Source organism: Eleutherodactylus coqui, chromosome 5 (genome assembly GCF_035609145.1).
Source record: "Eleutherodactylus coqui strain aEleCoq1 chromosome 5, aEleCoq1.hap1, whole genome shotgun sequence".
Lineage (NCBI taxonomy): Eukaryota > Metazoa > Chordata > Amphibia > Anura > Eleutherodactylidae > Eleutherodactylus > Eleutherodactylus coqui.
This window is the reverse complement of record NC_089841.1, coordinates 21,313,708-21,331,370: the sequence shown is the minus strand read 5'-3', so window position 1 is coordinate 21,331,370 and position 17,663 is coordinate 21,313,708. Positions and strand designations below refer to the sequence as shown.

At 47.1% G+C, this 17,663-nt stretch overlaps 1 protein-coding gene across 1 annotated transcript in view; it reads right to left on the bottom strand.

Moving 5' to 3' along the window:
- The window catches only part of LOC136628983 (zinc finger protein 585A-like), a 211,254-nt gene extending 194,465 nt beyond the window's left edge, over positions 1-16,789 (bottom strand). Inside the window, exons 1-2 of the mRNA XM_066605068.1 lie at positions 16,716-16,789; positions 10,198-10,400 (exon numbers count right to left, since the gene is read on the bottom strand). The gene's annotated coding sequence lies outside the window, so the exon portion shown is untranslated. The remainder of the gene's footprint in view (positions 1-10,197; positions 10,401-16,715) is intronic.
- Positions 16,790-17,663: the final 874 nt, after the last annotated feature.

Sequence of the window (17,663 nt, the reverse complement as noted above, 5' to 3'; positions counted from 1 at the left end):
CCCTTCCTGCAGCCATTTCTCATCCCCACCGCCCAACGACAATTTCTATTATATCTGCTAATAAAGCTGGATGAGCGCCGGTATTGTGAGGGACAAGTAGGATTTTTAATAGCAGCATTTAATGTGGGAGAACCTTAGAAATACTTTATTAGGAATTCATTTAATAGGAAATTTTATAAAAACATTTGCTGGAATCCTTTAACCCCTTAGTGCTATAGGTAGTACATGTACGTCCTGCAGCGTCGGGGTATGTATGAACGCGCGGCGATCTCCCTCCATACAGCGCGAGCGCCGGCTGTTTACTGCGGCTGATACCAACTCTGATAAGCTGTCAATACTGATAGCGCCATTTAAATGCAATGAGATTGCAGGGAACCGTGCAGGTGTCATGGCAGCCGGGGACCCTCTGTAACACCCTGGGGCTGTCCTGGCAGAATGCCTATCAAGCCATGCCCGGGGCTCCTCCAGAAAAGGAGTGAGAAGATGAGCCCATTCCCATCTAATTACTTCTCTGTACTAATTACTTACTGACTCCACGACCTAAACGTTTACCAGCACCCGGATCGCGGCATCCAATAATCCGCACAAACTTTAGTAAAGTTTACACTGCCCTATCCCGTCTGGGCCCAATCTGTAGCAGAAAGTAGGCCGACCACTTCTATAGCGAAACCCGTTACACGCTGCCGTCACGGAGATAACAAATATCACTAGCGAGGAACGGCTAATACATTCCTGATGATAATGGAAAACATCCTGGAGGTCATACAAATGGCCACTAAAATAAACCTGCAGGGGGCGCCCACCAGCCTCACGCCTGCTCCCTCAGCCACTAGGACTTACTATTCTTATACAGAGGAGTCTACATCCTGGTGGTCAGAGGGATCTGGTCCTTCAGCCACTAGGACCTACTATTCTTCTACAGAGGAGTCAACATCCTGGTGGTCAGAGGGATCTGCTCCTTAAGCCACTAGGACTTACTATTCTTATACAGAGGAGTCTACATCCTGGTGGTCAGAGGGATCTGGTCCTTCAGCCACTAGGACCTACTATTCTTCTACAGAGGAGTCTACATCCTGGTGGTCAGAGGGATCTGCTACTTTAGCCACTAGGACTTATTATTCTTATACAGAGGAGTCTACATCCTGGTGGTCAGAGGGATCTGGTCCTTCAGCCACTAGGACCTACTATTCTTCTACAGAGGAGTCTACATCCTGGTGGTCAGAGGGATCTGCTACTTTAGCCACTAGGACTTACTATTCTTATACAGAGGAGTCTACATTCTGGTTGTCAAAGAGATCTGGTCTTTCAGCAGCTAGGACTAACTATTCTTACACAGGGGAGTCAACAACCTGGTGGTCAGAAGAATCGGGTCCTTCAGTCGGTAAGCTCTTACTATTCTTCTACAGGGGAGTCTACATCGTCTTGGTCAGAGGGATCAGATGATTTCTAATTTATTCCAAGGTGTATTTGGTTTTTATACTATAAATAACATCACAGGAAAAGTATATACCTCCAAGATTAATAAGAATACATAATAGGTTGAAACTAAAATGATTAACATAAGTTACACCTTTTGAGGCGTTACTATAACATATAATGAGACCGTTATGAGTTCAGTGAGAAGGAATGCAAGGGGTGCAGTCTGGAGACTCTTATCTTGTCTGTCTACACCGTAATGGTATAGAAAAGGTTTCGTTTAACCCCTTCACTACTTATACTAGCAGCAGGCTATATCTTTCTAGTCTACAATCCAATAAAAGAACAATTAACTGATACATTGATCTACAATTTTCTTAACATTCCCCACTTTAGATCAATACGTCAACACAGTATAATAGTAAATACACATATATAATGACTCTACCACAGACCCCTGGCTTCCTCCGGCCCGAAGCTTTAATACCAGAAGGTCTGGGTTCACACTTCAAGACTAAGTATGTAATTATTTCATATAACAGTATTACATTGATACATATATATAAAGTCATTCCACCAATTGTATCCACAATTAGGCCCGCCCCCAAGAGAAGCTTGGCCTTGATTTATTATTATCCGATTGATGCTTCTTTCTTCATATAAAAATGATTGTCCATCATGATATAAAATCTTACTTATCGAAGTGTCAATCAGTTATTTAGAGCAATCCTCCGGTACAATCAGGACACACTGGAATCAAAATGTCACACTTCAGAATCATCAAAGTAAAATAGCGCTTCCTTCGTAGAACTTTTACCCATCACTTGTCATACAGAGGTGGTCACCTGACCCAGTAAGTCATCTTGTTCTTCGTCGTCTTGTATATTTTGGAACATAGTTTTGGTGATGGAAGTGTTAATAAGGTTTTGTAGCCGTCCTCGGATACATGGAATACAGCAGCAACCGCAGAGTACTAGAATGGAGGCAAATACTGACAGACTAGTGTGGAGTATATGACTTGTGACCAGTGTCTGAACAAGCTTTCCAACCAGTCCCTGAATGGATCGTCTATGTCAGAGTTATCAGCTGGTTCATTTTATTATACATTTAACCCTTCCCGTGCTCAGGTATCATCTGGTGCAGTGTTATTAGGAATGAAAGTACAACAATATCCTCCAATCATTTTACAAACTCTGCTAGTAACATATAACAAGAGCCATTCTATTTTGCCATGCCATAAGTGAGGTATTTCCTAGTTGCTCCGCTAGGCCTCTGATTGCATCTCCTGTATAATTAACAAATCTCTGTGGTTTAGAATATATATCTAATCCAGTCTACATCTTTATCCACTGTTACCCACCATCCAAGAAGAGACTCAAACCCTCTGCAGCCATCCGATTTCTCGCTCCATACTCGTCCGGTACCCCCCTTGGGACCCCGATGGGTCAGAGGAACCTTTGGGAGAGGAGTTCCTAGTTCTCCGGACACGGCCCTTGCTGTTGCCCTCGGAGGTCATGAGGTGCACAGGCATTATCAGTTGTACCAAGCACAATCCCGTTCGGGCCTAGAACAGGTGCCAGGTACAGCCCCTGTCACCACACAACCATCACACGTCTGCGCGTGCTCTCTATAGCTCAGGCCATATCCCAGAGACAGCGTGCCCTTTACGGTTCTCCTCTCCGCACAGTAGCCCTCAGGCAGTCTCCTGTAGTCTGCCTTGGTCCCATTACCAGGTAGCGCGAAGCAAGTATAACCCCAGGATCAGAGGCAACAGCAGGTATTTGGTCCCTGCCAACAGGTGGAAACGGCAGACTCAATGTATAACATGGATCACTTATCTGTGGGGGGTAGGTACAGTTAAGAAGCTTAATCACACATTTTATGTTCATCACAGCTTGTGGACTTGTCATTAACTTTTATCTATCGTGGGGTCAAGTCTTTCTATCTCATATAATTATTAATAACATATTTCTCTATACACAATATTTACTGCATAACATAAAGATTCACACAACTACTACTACTCCAATCATCTGCAGAGTCGCTTGATCCTCCAACCTAACAACCCCCCCTCAGGAATTTCTCTTATCAAGGAGAGGTGATGGAGTAAGATAAACAAAGCTTTAACTGTTTCTAGACTCCTACAGCTAGCTGCAGCATCCTTGTGATATTCTTCCCTTAATAGGAACACTCAGGTCTCACATTATCAGCAACTTAAAGGGGTTGTCCCGCGGCAGCAAGTGGGGTTATGCACTTCTGTATGGCCATATTAATGCACTTTGTAATATACATCGTGCACTAAATATTGGCCATACAGAAGTTATATACTTACCCCCTCCTGGTGCTGGCGTCCCCGTCTCCATGGCGACGGCCAAACTTCTCCTCTGGTCGCCAGAACAGTCGCGCTTGTGCAGAGAGGAATCCTCTTCTGGATGGTCCGGGCTCATGAGCTGCGCCCTGGCTCCTCCCCCTTCTCAGCGTCATTGCGTAGCTCCGCCCCCGTCACATGGTGCCGATCAGCCAATGAGGTTGCTGGAATCAGCAGTGGAGCGCAGACAGCAGAAGAACATCCACGGTGAACCATGGGAGAAGACCCGCGGTGCACTGTGGGAGAAGACCAGCGGCAGCCATCTTGGAAAGAAGATTTTTTAAAGTTGCTGAACGGGGATTAAGGTAAGGGATTTTTTTTTTTTTTTAATAACACCTGGCAGCAGTATTCCTTTACAGGGACTGGGGGACTGGGCAAAAAAAAAATTTCTCTTTAGGCGCAGGACAACCCCTTTAATTAGTATTTTTCTCTTACCTGACATTATCACATTGAAAACACCATTTAACAATCAAACTCACTGCAAACCAATCACAGAACTGACATATACACAAATAACAGCAAGAATGGACGTTCCTTATTCACACAGGTTTATACTAAACTTCATTCCTGATCATCTTCATTACAGGTCTATTCATTTCAAGCAAGCAGAGCATCGCTAGAGTCAGTCACACCCCCCCCTCCCTTTTTCTCACTGAACTCTAAAGCTGAAAGGTGGGGGTGAGGGTGAAACAAGCATTCCCATGTAACAGATGGTTTAACCATTTGTGAGCTGACCCCACCACATAGAGCAGCACTCAGGCCATTGTCTGTCATCTTCATTTAATACTACTGTAAACTATTCCTTCACTGTCTCATCCCAGGACTATCTGCATCATGTAATCATCCCTTCTGTCCTGCTGCCTACTATCCCTGATCCTTGTCAGTACTACCGTCACCCATAGCAACCTGTCCCCTCACTACCATCACCCCTAGCAACCTGTCCCCTCACTACCGTCACCCCTAGCAACCTGTCCCCTCACTAGAGTCACCCATAGCAACCTATCCCCTCACTACTGGACACTTATCTGAAGGAGACCGTACATATTCCTCTGCTACGACTAAATATCCCGCAGTATCACCCTGAGCCTATCTTATAGCGCACACTTAAGACAGACAACATATCATCAAGACGCAGAGGACAGTGATGGAGGCTTCTGACTATTCCTACGCAATTCGGAGAAGGCTCTAATCACTGGTATTGTGTACTACAAGTGCAAGCATTGGGATGCCAGGTAAAAGGTACATCTATGGGATGTGAGAAGCCAAGATGGCACCTGGGCAGCGGCCGAAGGTATTACAGCAGGTACTAAAATGGCCACAGGCCATGACTAGCATTAAGATGGCCGCCAGGGACGTGGCCTGACTAAGAGTACTATCAAGCCAGGCAAGCATCTAGCCACACCTTACTCCATTGTGTGCAATACCAACAAGTCCCTTATCTGACACACATCTATAATAATCTTTGTGTATAGCGCCAACATATTCAGCAGCGCTTACATAGACAGGGGGAATACAGAAAGACAAAAGTACAAACATTACAGAACCACGGTTACATAGTAATCAACTGATGGAAACAATAGGGGTGAGGGTCCTGCTCCAACGAGCTTACATTCTACAAGTAATGGGGTGATACAGAAGGTAAAGGGGCTGGAGATGGGCATGGTGAGGTGGAGATGTGCACTGTATGGCGAGGTGGAGAGTAAGGGATTCTATACACAGACAATGGTCAGACATTTAGCCGTGTGACGGCAGATTCGGTATGACTGCAGGAGTGATTTATGATGGCTAGCAGGGATTGCAGTCAGTAGGTCAGGGAGCAGATCTACCAGTATGGTGCTCGTCACTCCTTCTATAAAAGTTACACTCAGAGCTCTCCCAGCATCCCCCATCGTTTAGGATCGGGTAATATGATGATGACCTCTGACAATTTCAGGGCTGTCATCAATAGCGTTCCCCAGACTCACCAATACACCAAAAAGAAATGCTATTCCTGTCATTTTGTCCTTACCAAGGAGGCCCTCGGGGAAGGGGTGTGGATTTCTTCACCGGGTTGAGACGAAGACTACCTAATGTGGCCCCCCCTTTGTAGCGGGCTAAACCAGACCCCCTCGGCACACTGTCCCTGCTCTGCCTGTGTCACCCCATTACAGGTAGATTGGTGAATCTAGATCTGCTGTTCAGCAATCCTTATTGCAGTAGGAGTGGTTAGGAGTACCTGGTAAGGTGTTTCTCACTTTGGGGTCTTCCAGTTCTTTTTCTTTATCCCCTTGATGAGGACCCAATCACCTGGTATTACTTCCCTTAGTGATGCTTTAGCCACTGTGGCTGCATCTGCTGATCTGTGGGAAACACTTCTACCCACTTGGCTAAAGCATCCATGATAACTAGGCAGTATTTCTTACCTTCACATTTGTATAATTCTCTGTAGTCCATACAAATGTGTTGGAAGGGATACTGAGGTGTAGGACGGCGCCCCTCCTTGGTCTTATATTCCCTGTACATTGTGTTTAGCTGTAGTCCATATATATGTGTAGGGACACTGAGGTGTAGGACGGTGCCCCCTCCTTGGTCTTATATTCCCTGTACATTGTGTTTAGCTGTAGTCTATATATATATGTGTGTAGGGACACTGAGGTGCAGGACAGCGCCCCTCCTTGGTCTTATATTCCCTGTACATTGTGTTTAGCTGTAGTCTATATATATGTGTAGGGACACTCAGGTGTAGGACGGCGCCCCTCCTTGGTCTTGTGTTCCCTTGTGCATTGTGTTTATCACAACTAATACAAGACAATTTTTATTTTTTTTTAGAGTAGTTTGTAAACCCCTAGGCTGTGAACACTTTCCATATGAGTGCTACCATCCCCCCTGTTGTGACATGACACAGGCCATGGCTCAAAACTGCTGCATCTCTGAAGAACGATTTAGGTAAGATAGTTTTTTTGCTTTTTTTCTACGGAGATGTACAACCCATCTACAAAGAGAGAGTATTCAGCATCTACCAGAGATACATGCTGCAGATCTGGTCGGGGTAACACCTTATGTGCCATCTCTCCTAGACAGTTATATGGAGGACCATCTGAAGAAATAAGCAGTAAGGTAGATGGATGGAGTGTAGTACATCCCTCAGTTGTCAGGTGTGGCTGTGAGAGCAGTAGTGTCCTGCAGGGGGATGACTAGAAGGACTAAGATATGAGTATAACTAACTGCGTGCCATGGTTCAGTGTGTGTGGGGGAACAGCACTATAGTGGCAGAAGGTCTGACTGCTTCAGCTGCCGCTACTATGCAGGGTGGGAGCGCTCGGTCACTAGATCTAGTCTGCAAGATTAGTATGCCAGCGGTCTGTTTCCCACCGTGTTACTGAGTTAACACAGAGGTCATATATCCTTCCCCTGAGTCAACAGTTGGCACAAAGGGCTTGCTGTAGTTCAGCAGCCCCCAAGACTGAAGTGCCCACCAGAGTCTGCTTTAACCTGACAAATCAATAGAAAACAACTATTAGCAAAAAACTTTCTGCGCTCAGAGAATTGAAATTTTCGACAACTGGTTAATGTCAAATAGCAGAAAGGAGTCGCACTTACTTAACTTTCAATTCTCTGAGCGCAGAAAATTTTTTGCTAATAGTTGTTTTCTATTGATTTTCTTCTTGGGCAAACTCTCTTATGAAAGACCCCAATTATTTCCGCAGCTTTCCCCCTTTGGAGGATTAGAATTGCATAACTTCGTTCAACTGAATGACGATCCTGAGGCGCTGTCTGGGTATTTTTTCCGTGTGAATGTTAACCTGACAAAGGCTTCCTCAGAGGGCGCATCCCACTGGATCCTGTCAGCTGCAGCCAGGGGTTCATCACAGATGAGTCTGGTAAGAAGCGCTGTCAGAGATGCAGAATTTGGGATCCAGGCTCTGCAGAAGTTCGTCATTCACAAAAAGGACATCATTTGCTCGTAGTTTTGGGACCTCCAGAATTGCTTGCCTACCTTCATCTTACAGGTTATACCCCAAATATTTAACCGTTGGCTGACCGTATTGGAGTTTCTACCTGTTTACTTTATGGCCTTGCTCATAAAGAAACCTCAAGAGTGCGACTGTGTCCCCCCACAATTCTCTCCACTGTCTGCTGCTGGCTACCAACATACAGTAGTAGCTGACTACCTCTAGGAGGCTGGAACTGGGCTAAGTGTGCTGACATAGCCTGGGAGAAAATTGTTGGAGATTCACAGCAGCACTGAGGTACTCTGGTGAAGGTATACCTAATTTTATCATAATATCTCATCTCAACAATTTTACTGGACATATTCGAGACTACATAATCTGACATTTCACAGGCTTGTCTTTAGGTCTGTTATAACTGGTTCAGAGAGGGATTCCCTGTGGTTCTGGCCATTAACCCCTCTTACCATGATATGACTGTTACTATATTTTACATTGGGTACATATTGGGATGTATTAATGCCCTGGCGGCTCCTGAGCCCACCAGGAAAGTAATCATCCGCCCATTCACCTGGAGATCTATCTCAGGCAGTAGAAATTGCGAAGAGATCCTCCAAGTGTTGTACATCGACCCCTCTTAGTCATTTTTCCCCAAGGGGCCTGAGAACATTATTTTTTAGGGCAATCTTGGGCAAAATCACCAGACTTCCCATAATTCAAACACACATTTAAATCCTCTAGCTGCATCCCACCTCTGCTTCTTCCTCTGCCTCTACTTTCACATCCTCTTGCTGTCCAATGACCTCTCTGACTTTCCTGAACCATCGTATCACATTCCTCTAGAGATGAGCGAGCATACTCGGAAAAGCACTACTCGCTCGAGTAATTTGCTTTATCCGAGTATCGCTGTGCTCGGGTCTGAAGATTCGGGTGCCGTTGCGGCTGACAGGTGAGTCTCAGCGGGGAGCAGGGGAGAGCGGGCGGGAGAGAGGGAGAGAAAGATCTTACCTACGTTCCTCCCCGCTCTCCCCTGCAGCTCCCCGCTCCGTGCCGGCACCCGAATCTTCAGACCCGAGCACAGCGATACTCGGATAAAGCGAATTACTCGAGCGAGTAGTGCTTTTTCGAGTACGCTCGCTCATCTCTACATTCCTCTCCCTGTATAAAAACTCTCACTTTCTCACCCTTTTCTTTGTAAAACTTTTCTGCATGTTTTTCATATTCCAAAACATCCTGCAATGATCCCATCCTAAGGGTAACCATGTATCTCATTATATAACCTCCTATTCCCTTCTTTACTCTACTTACAAACACATTCTTTAATGGCTGATTATATGCAGCATTAGGATCATCCCTCTCCCCCTGATTATCCTATGGAAGAGGTCTACCATCTCCTCCCTTCCCATTCTAATTTCCTTCTACAGAACTCCAATCTGGCCCTAGAATTTTTCTATCTGCTCTCTCTATTTTTCATTCAATTGGAACTCCTCATTAACCCTTTGAGTTGTTCATCAAACTGTCTGGGGTCTATTCTTTATATGGCCATGACAGTTTGGGGCTTCTTTTAACCAGGCTTCAGCAGCGGATAATCCGTATTTCTGCTGATCTTTAGCTGATTTTGTCTGTATTTTATCACATAATTCTTTACAACTAGGAGCTTTTAATTTATTTATTTTTTTTTTAAATCCATACTTCTTTTCCCACTTATGTCACAATATTTGACATAGTCAGGATCTAACTTGTGTATGTACTTCTTATCCCCTTGAAGGGCTTCCTGTCGTTGGCAACAACAACAGAGACATGCACAGGAGAATGCCTTACAGTTTATATTTGCCATTGTTAGTAATTATGTTCTTGACGTGCATTTACAAGACAAACAACATAAAACAAGCCTCTGGCCACTAAAATGTTTAGTGAAAACGCAGAAGTTCCTTACCAGAATCAGTGCTTTGCTATATACACGAAGACTCCTTTTTGCTTTACCGAGTAGAACCTGTGAACACTGAACACAATAAAGGGCTTGTCCGAAAACAACCTGCACAGTGAGGTTGGTCCTTAATGTGTCCTAGAGGTCAGTGCCCACGTATCGGATCCGCTTATCTCAATCACTCACACATTCGCTTCATGCAGTATAAGACAACAATACAAATATTACATTATGTTAGTAGGCGGCCGCCCTCTTTATATTCTTAGTTACTCTATAACACAATATCAAAGAAAAAGTAATAGAAAGATAAGTAAAGTGTCTGGACACCCCTGTGTCCCATGACGTCATCTAACGGCTTCTTTTTACATGCGCATGGAGTAATTCTTTTCTGTAGCCTTCTCACAATGGATATGGTCTCACATAGACTACTGCTATTGCCCCTTGGCAACCCATTCATCTATACTTGCCTCATTTACAAAACACATTGTAAATTCTACTAACACTAAAGTATACAGAAGAAGAAGAGAGAAGAAAAGTTCAACGATTGTTATACTTACTACATGTTATATGGAAGGCTTCTAAATTCTCAGGCTAGTTCGGAAAAACGTCACTGTTTCAGACAGGATGCCCGACTGGCCTCTAATGACGTCTAAGCAAGACGGAGGTCTTTTAATGATCGGAGAGTACTTCAGACCCACCTTTTCACAGCCAGGCTGTCCTCTTCCTCTGCAGTGAGTCTTTCCGGCTCGAAGGACCAAAACTGTAAGGAGAATTTATGTGTTTATCAAAGAGAAAACAATCCCAGATCTCGTGCAGAAGTCTGGACACAGGAGAAATACAAATCACACCAGCCTGTGAGGTATCAGAGGATTTCTAATTTATTCTAAGGTGTATACAGCTTAAGTACCATAAATAACATCACAGCAAAAGTACATACCTCCAAGATTAATAAGAATACATAATAGGCTGAAACTAAAATGATTAACATAAGTTACACCTTTTAAGGCGTTACTATAACATACAATGAGACCTTTAGGCCTCCTTCCCACGAGCGTGACGGGCTCCGCCGCGTAATATTACGCTGTGAAGCCCGTCACGGCGCCCCCCAGAGCCCCTATACTTACCTGCGGGAGATAGCGTGAAATCGCTTCCCCGCCCACCGCCGCCGCGTCACCGCCCGTCACCGCCCACCGCCGCCGCGTCACCAAGCGTGTCACGTGACGCGGCCGGCTGGCCGCGTCATATGGCGTCATATGACGCGCGGCGGTGGGCGGGAAAGCGTTTTTTTCACGCTATCTCCCGCTGGTTACAGCGGGAGATAGCGTGAACGGACGGCTTCCATTGACTGCAATGGAAGCCGTCAGTGCGTACAGCCCGTCCTCACCCGCAGAAAATAGAGCATGCTGCGGGTGAGGACGGGAGAAATCGCGGTGCGTAATTCCGCGGTGGAATTACGCATCGTGAGCATTGTGCTATTAGGTTCAATAGAACCTAATAGCTGCGGGCAACGCAGCGGATTTTCGCCGCGAATTACGCGGCGGAAATCCGTTCGTGGGAAGGAGGCCTTAGGAGTTCAGTGAAAAGGAATGCAAGAGAGGCAGTCTGGAGACTTATCTTGTCTGTCTACCCTGTAATGGTATAGAAAAGGTTTCGTTTAACCCTTCACTACTTATACTAGCAGCAGGCTATATCTTTCTAGTCTACAATCCAATAAAAGAACAATTAACTGATACATTGATCTACAATTTTCTTAGCATTCTTATACAGAGGAGTCTATATCCTGGTTGTCAAAGAGATCTGGCCCTTCAGCCGCTAGGACTAACTATTCTTACACAGGGGAGTGAACAACCTGGTGGTCAAAACAATCTGGTCCTTCAGCCGGTAAGCTCTTACTATTCTTCTACAGAGGAGTCTAATATCCTGGTGGTCAGAGGGAACTAGTCTTCCAGCCGGTAGCTCTTACTATTCTTATACAGAAGAGTCTACATCCTGGTGGTCAAAGGGATCTGGTCCTTCAGCCACTAGAACGTACTATTCTTATACAGAGGAGTATACATCCTGGTGGTCAGAGGGATCTGCTCCTTCAGCCACTAGGACATACTATTCTTATACAGGAGTCTACATCCTGGTGGTCAGAGAGATCTAGTCCTTCAGCCACTAGGACTTACTATTCTTATACAGAGGAGTCTACATCCTGGTGGTCAGACGGATCTGGTCCTTCAGCCACTAGGACGTACTATTCTTATACAGAGAAGTCTATATCCTGGTGGTCAGAGGTATCTAGTCCTTCAGCCACTATGACTTACTATTCTTATACAGAGGAGTCTACATCCTGGTGGTTAGAGGGATCTGGTCCTTCAGTCACTAGGACTTACTATTTTTATACAGAGGAGTCTACATCCTGGTGGTCAGAGGGATCTGGTCCTTCGGCCGCTAGGACTTACTATTCTTATACAGAGGAGTCTACATCCTGGTGGTCAGAGGGATCAGGTCCTTCAGTCACTAGGACTTACTATTCTTATACAGAGAAGGTACTGGACAGATCCCGCTGACCATAATGAGTTCTGGATGGCAGTTTCCTGGATAAGTAGCTCAGTGTGGTGTAGAGACTTCAGGCTGTCATGCTGCATGATTAACGCTGTAAAAAAGAACTCCCCAAAAATCTATGGCAGAATTGATGCATTTTCTCTCCCTGCTATCATAAAAAAAATAATAAAAGTTTTACAATATAGTCTATGTACCCAAAAATGGCACCGATAAAAACTACAGTTCGCCACGCAAAGAACAAGCCCTTATACGTCCGCGTCAACGGAAAAGTAAAAAAGTTATGACTTTTGATAAATGGAGAAGAAAAGCCGTCAAAAATCGTTGCGTCCTTAAGCCCAAAATAGGCCGTGTCATTAAGGGGTTAACTGGAGCAACCAGCGTCAAAAGAGGTCGCATGACGAGAACATTGTTGTTCCTCCTTACAAGGCACTGGTCAGACCACACATGGGATATTGTAGACAGTTTTGGGCACCGGAACAAAACAAAGACATACCACAGCTTGAGCAGGTACAAGGGTGGGCAACTAAAGTAATTACTGGACTGGGCGGACTACAATACCCAGAGAGGCTATCAAAACTGGGATGATTTAGTTTAAAAAGAAGACAGCTGACAACCTGAGGACTATGTATACATATATCAGGGGACAGTACAGAGATCTCCCATCATCTAGTTATACCCGGAACTGTAACTAGGGTGCGCTCTAATAACTATGTATACATATATCAGGGGACAGTACAGAGATCTCCCATCATCTAGTTATACCCGGAACTGTAACTAGGGTGCGCTCTAATAACTATGTATACCTATATCAGGGGACAGTACAGAGATCTCTTCCATCATCTATTATACCCAGGACTGTAACTAGGGGCGCTTTAATAACTATTGTAACAGGGTAAGAGGAATGGTCTGGAGTGGAAGGTATGTATCCCAGAGGTTATTAGCCTCTGTGAGGTAGTCCGGTCCTCTTCCACTCCAGACCAGATCTTACCACCTGTCCAGCCTGCTATTTAAGGAGACAGTGGACGGTAACAGGAGGAGTGTGTCTGGGAGTTACAGCCTACAATTGTTTAGTGTGGCTTCCACTGTGAACAGAGAGAGAGACGCTGTGGACGAGGTGCTATGTAATTGTAGCAGGACCCCTGGAGGGGATACGCCTGCCCTTGGACTGGAGCCACAGAGAGTGTGGGCATGAGGACCAGCGGCGCTCTGGACATCCACAGGTCTGTGCACCTCTGAGGACTTGTATGGTTTCCTCAGCTGAGGAGGGTTAATCCTGAACAGAGACTTTTTTGTTGTTGCCATCATTTACTGATTATCTGGAGACCCAGTTACTTTATACAGTCTTTAACAGGCAACATAAATAAACCTAAAGAAAAGACAAGTGACGGTTTGGAGTGCTCTTTAACCCCCGCGGTGCTACACTATGTATACATATATCAGGAGACCGTACAGAGATCTCCCATCATCTATTATACCCAGGACTGTAACTAGGGGGCGCTCTACTAACTACGTATACATATATCAGGGGACAGTACAGAGATCTCCTAGTTATACCCAGGACTGTAACTAGGGGGCGCTCTAATAACTATGTATACATATATCAGGGGACAGTACAGAGATCTCCCATCATCTAGTTATGCCCAGAACTGTAACTAGGGGCGCTCTAATAACTATTTAATGGGTATATGAGGGGACAGTAGAGAGATCTCCTATCATGTTATACCCAAGACTGTAACTAGAGGGCACTCTCTTCGTCTAGGGCAATGATGGCAAAACTTTGTGTGCCCAAACGGTAACCCAAAACCCCCTTATTTATCACAAAGTGCCAACACATCAGGGGGCGGGGCTTATCACTTTGTATGATGAAACATCTGTCATTGTAAAAAGGACTAGTAATTGTAAGGAAATTATAGTGCCTGTGGTTCTGGTGGTGCAGTGCGCCACACAGCTCTGCTACATGCATGTCACACACACACATACAGCTCTGCTACATTCATGTCACACACACACATACAGCTCTTTTTCATCCCATACAAAAGGGATCACAAGCAGCACAGCACCCTGGATGAAGTACCTGTGATGATGTCAACATTATGCTCCGCCCGTGATCACATGACAGTGACATCATCACAGGTTCTTCATCCTCAGTTAGTGTGCTTACAGAACCTGTGATGACGTCAAAGTCATTTGATCAGGGCGGAGCGTGTAACTCACTCACGGACGAACAGAGAGACTCACACATTATCCAACAGCTTCCTGCTATCAGCGCTCTGCGGCTCACAGCAGCCTGTAGTGGCCTCACCTGACCAGACCGCTGGGAAGAGGAAGCCGGGGAGCGCCGACAGCACGAAGCCCGAAGGGGAGCTGAGGGGGGAGCGCCGACAGCACGAAGCCCGCAGAGGGGGAGTGCCGACAGCACGAAGCCCGCAGGGGGGGGGAGCGCCGACAGCACGAAGCCTGCAGGGGGGGTGAGGGGGAGCGCCGCATAGTATGAAATTAGCCATACATACATGGCCAATTCCCAGTCAGACTCTGCACTAACTGTCTCATATATCATCTCCAGTAGAAACAGGGACCCCAACATCATCCCCCAAAAGCCCGAGCAGTAATCATTGCCCCCCTAAACACATGGTGACCCAAACAGTAAAAGTGACCCCCACCCATAGTGGCCCGAGCAGTAATCGTGACCCCCCCCCCACCCCCCCCCCCCCCCACACACACACACACACACACACACACACACACACCGGCCCAAGCAGTAATCGTGACCCCCCCCCACACACACACAGCGGCCCAAGCAGTAATCGTGACCCCCCCCCCCCCCCCCCACACACACACACACACACACACACACACACACACAGCGGCCCAAGCAGTAATCGTGCCCCCCCCCCCCCCATACACACACACACGGCGGCCCAAGCAGTAATCGTGACCCCCCCCCCCACACCCCACACACACACATACACACACACAGCGGCCCAAGCAGTAATCGTGACCCCCCCCCACACACACACACACACACACACACACACACACACACACACACACACACACAGCGGCCCAAGCAGTAATCGTGACCCCCCCCCCCCACACACACACACACACACACACACACAGCGGCCCAAGCAGTAATCGTGACCCCCCCACACACACACACAGCGGCCCAAGCAGTAATCGTGACCACACACACACACACACACACACACACACACACACACACACAGCGGCCCAAGCAGTAATCGTGACCCCCCATACACACACACACACACACACACAGCGGCCCAAGCAGTAATCGTGACCCCCCACACACACACACACACACACACACACACAGCGGCCCAAGCAGTAATCGTGACCCCCCCCCCACACACACACAGCGGCCCAAGCAGTAATCGTGACCCCCCCCACACACAGCGGCCCAAGCAGTAATCGTGACCCCCCCCCCCCACACACACACACACACACACACACACAGCGGCCCAAGCAGTAATCGTGACCCCCCCCCCACACACACACACACACACACAGCGGCCCAAGCAGTAATCGTGACCTCCCCATACACACACACACACACAGCGGTCCAAGCAGTAATCGTGACCCCCCGACACACACACACAGCGGCCCAAGCAGTAATCGTGACCCCCACACACACACAGCGGCCCAAGCAGTAATCGTGACCCCCCGACACACACACACAGCGGCCCAAGCAGTAATCGTGACCCCCCGACACACACACACACACACACACACCACACACACACAGCGGCCCAAGCAGTAATCGTGACCCCCCCCCCCACACCCCACACACACACATACACACACACACACACACAGCGGCCCAAGCAGTAATCGTGACCCCCCCCCACACACACACACACACACAGCGGCCCAAGCAGTAATCGTGACCCCCCCCCCACACACACACACACACACACACACAGCGGCCCAAGCAGTAATCGTGACCCCCCCCCCACACACACACACACACACACACACACACACACACACACACACACACCGGCCCAAGCAGTAATCGTGACCCCCCCACACACACACACAGCGGCCCAAGCAGTAATCGTGACCCCCCCCCACACACACACACACACACACACACACACACAGCGGCCCAAGCAGTAATCGTGACCCCCCCCCCACACACACACACACACAGCGGCCCAAGCAGTAATCGTGACCCCCCCCCCCCCCACACACACACACACACAGCGGCCCAAGCAGTAATCGTGACCTCCCCATACACACACACACACAGCGGTCCAAGCAGTGGTCGTGACCCCCCCGACACACACACACAGCGGCCCAAGCAGTAATCGTGACCCCCCGACACACACACACACAGCGGCCCAAGCAGTAATCGTGACCCCCCGACACACACACACACACACACACACACACACACACACACACACACACACACACACACACACACACACACACAGCGGCCCGAGCAGTAATCGTGACCCACACACACACATCCCTAGTTTCCCCCTGATACAATTATACTTACTGCTTGCAGGTCTTATAAGCTCCACTGATCAACTCACTCAGGACTCCACAGACCAAAACCTGCAGAGCCGCGAGCTTCCAGGACCTGTGATGATGTCACTGTCATGTGATCACTGATGTGGGAGGAGTCTCGGGTCACATGACCAGCAGGATTAGCGTCTGCAGGAGTCTGCTGCTGGATGTAGCAGAGCTGTATGTGTGTAATGTACACGCTCCTGTACTGTATGTGTATTGTGGATGTAGCAGAGCTGTATGTGTGTAATGTACACGCTCCTGTACTGTATGTGTATTGTGGATGTAGCAGAGCTGTATGTGTATAATGTACACGCTCCTGTACTGTATGTGTATTGTGGATGTAGCAGAGCTGTATGTGTGTAATGTACACGCTCCTGTACTGTATGTGTATTGTGGATGTAGCAGAGCTGTATGTGTGTAATGTACACGCTCCTGTACTGTATGTGTATTGTGGATGTAGCAGAGCTGTATGTGTGTAATGTACACGCTCCTGTACTGTGTGTATTGTGGATGTAGCAGAGCTGTATGTGTGTAATGTACACGCTCCTGTGCTGTATGTGTATTGTGGATGTAGCAGAGCTGTATGTGTGTAATGTACACGCTCCTGTACTGTATGTGTATTGTGGATGTAGCAGAGCTGTATGTGTGTAATGTACACGCTCCTGTACTGTATGTGTATTGTGGATGTAGCAGAGCTGTATGTGTGTAATGTACACGCCCCTGTACTGTATGTGTAGTGTGGATGTAGCAGAGCTGTATGTGTGTAATGTACACGCTCCTGTACTGTATGTGTATTGTGGATGTAGCAGAGCTGTATGTGTGTAATGTACACGCTCCTGTACTGTATGTGTGTTGTGGATGTAGCAGAGCTGTATGTGTGTAATGTACACGCTCCTGTACTGTATGTGTATTGTGGATGTAGTAGAGCTGTATG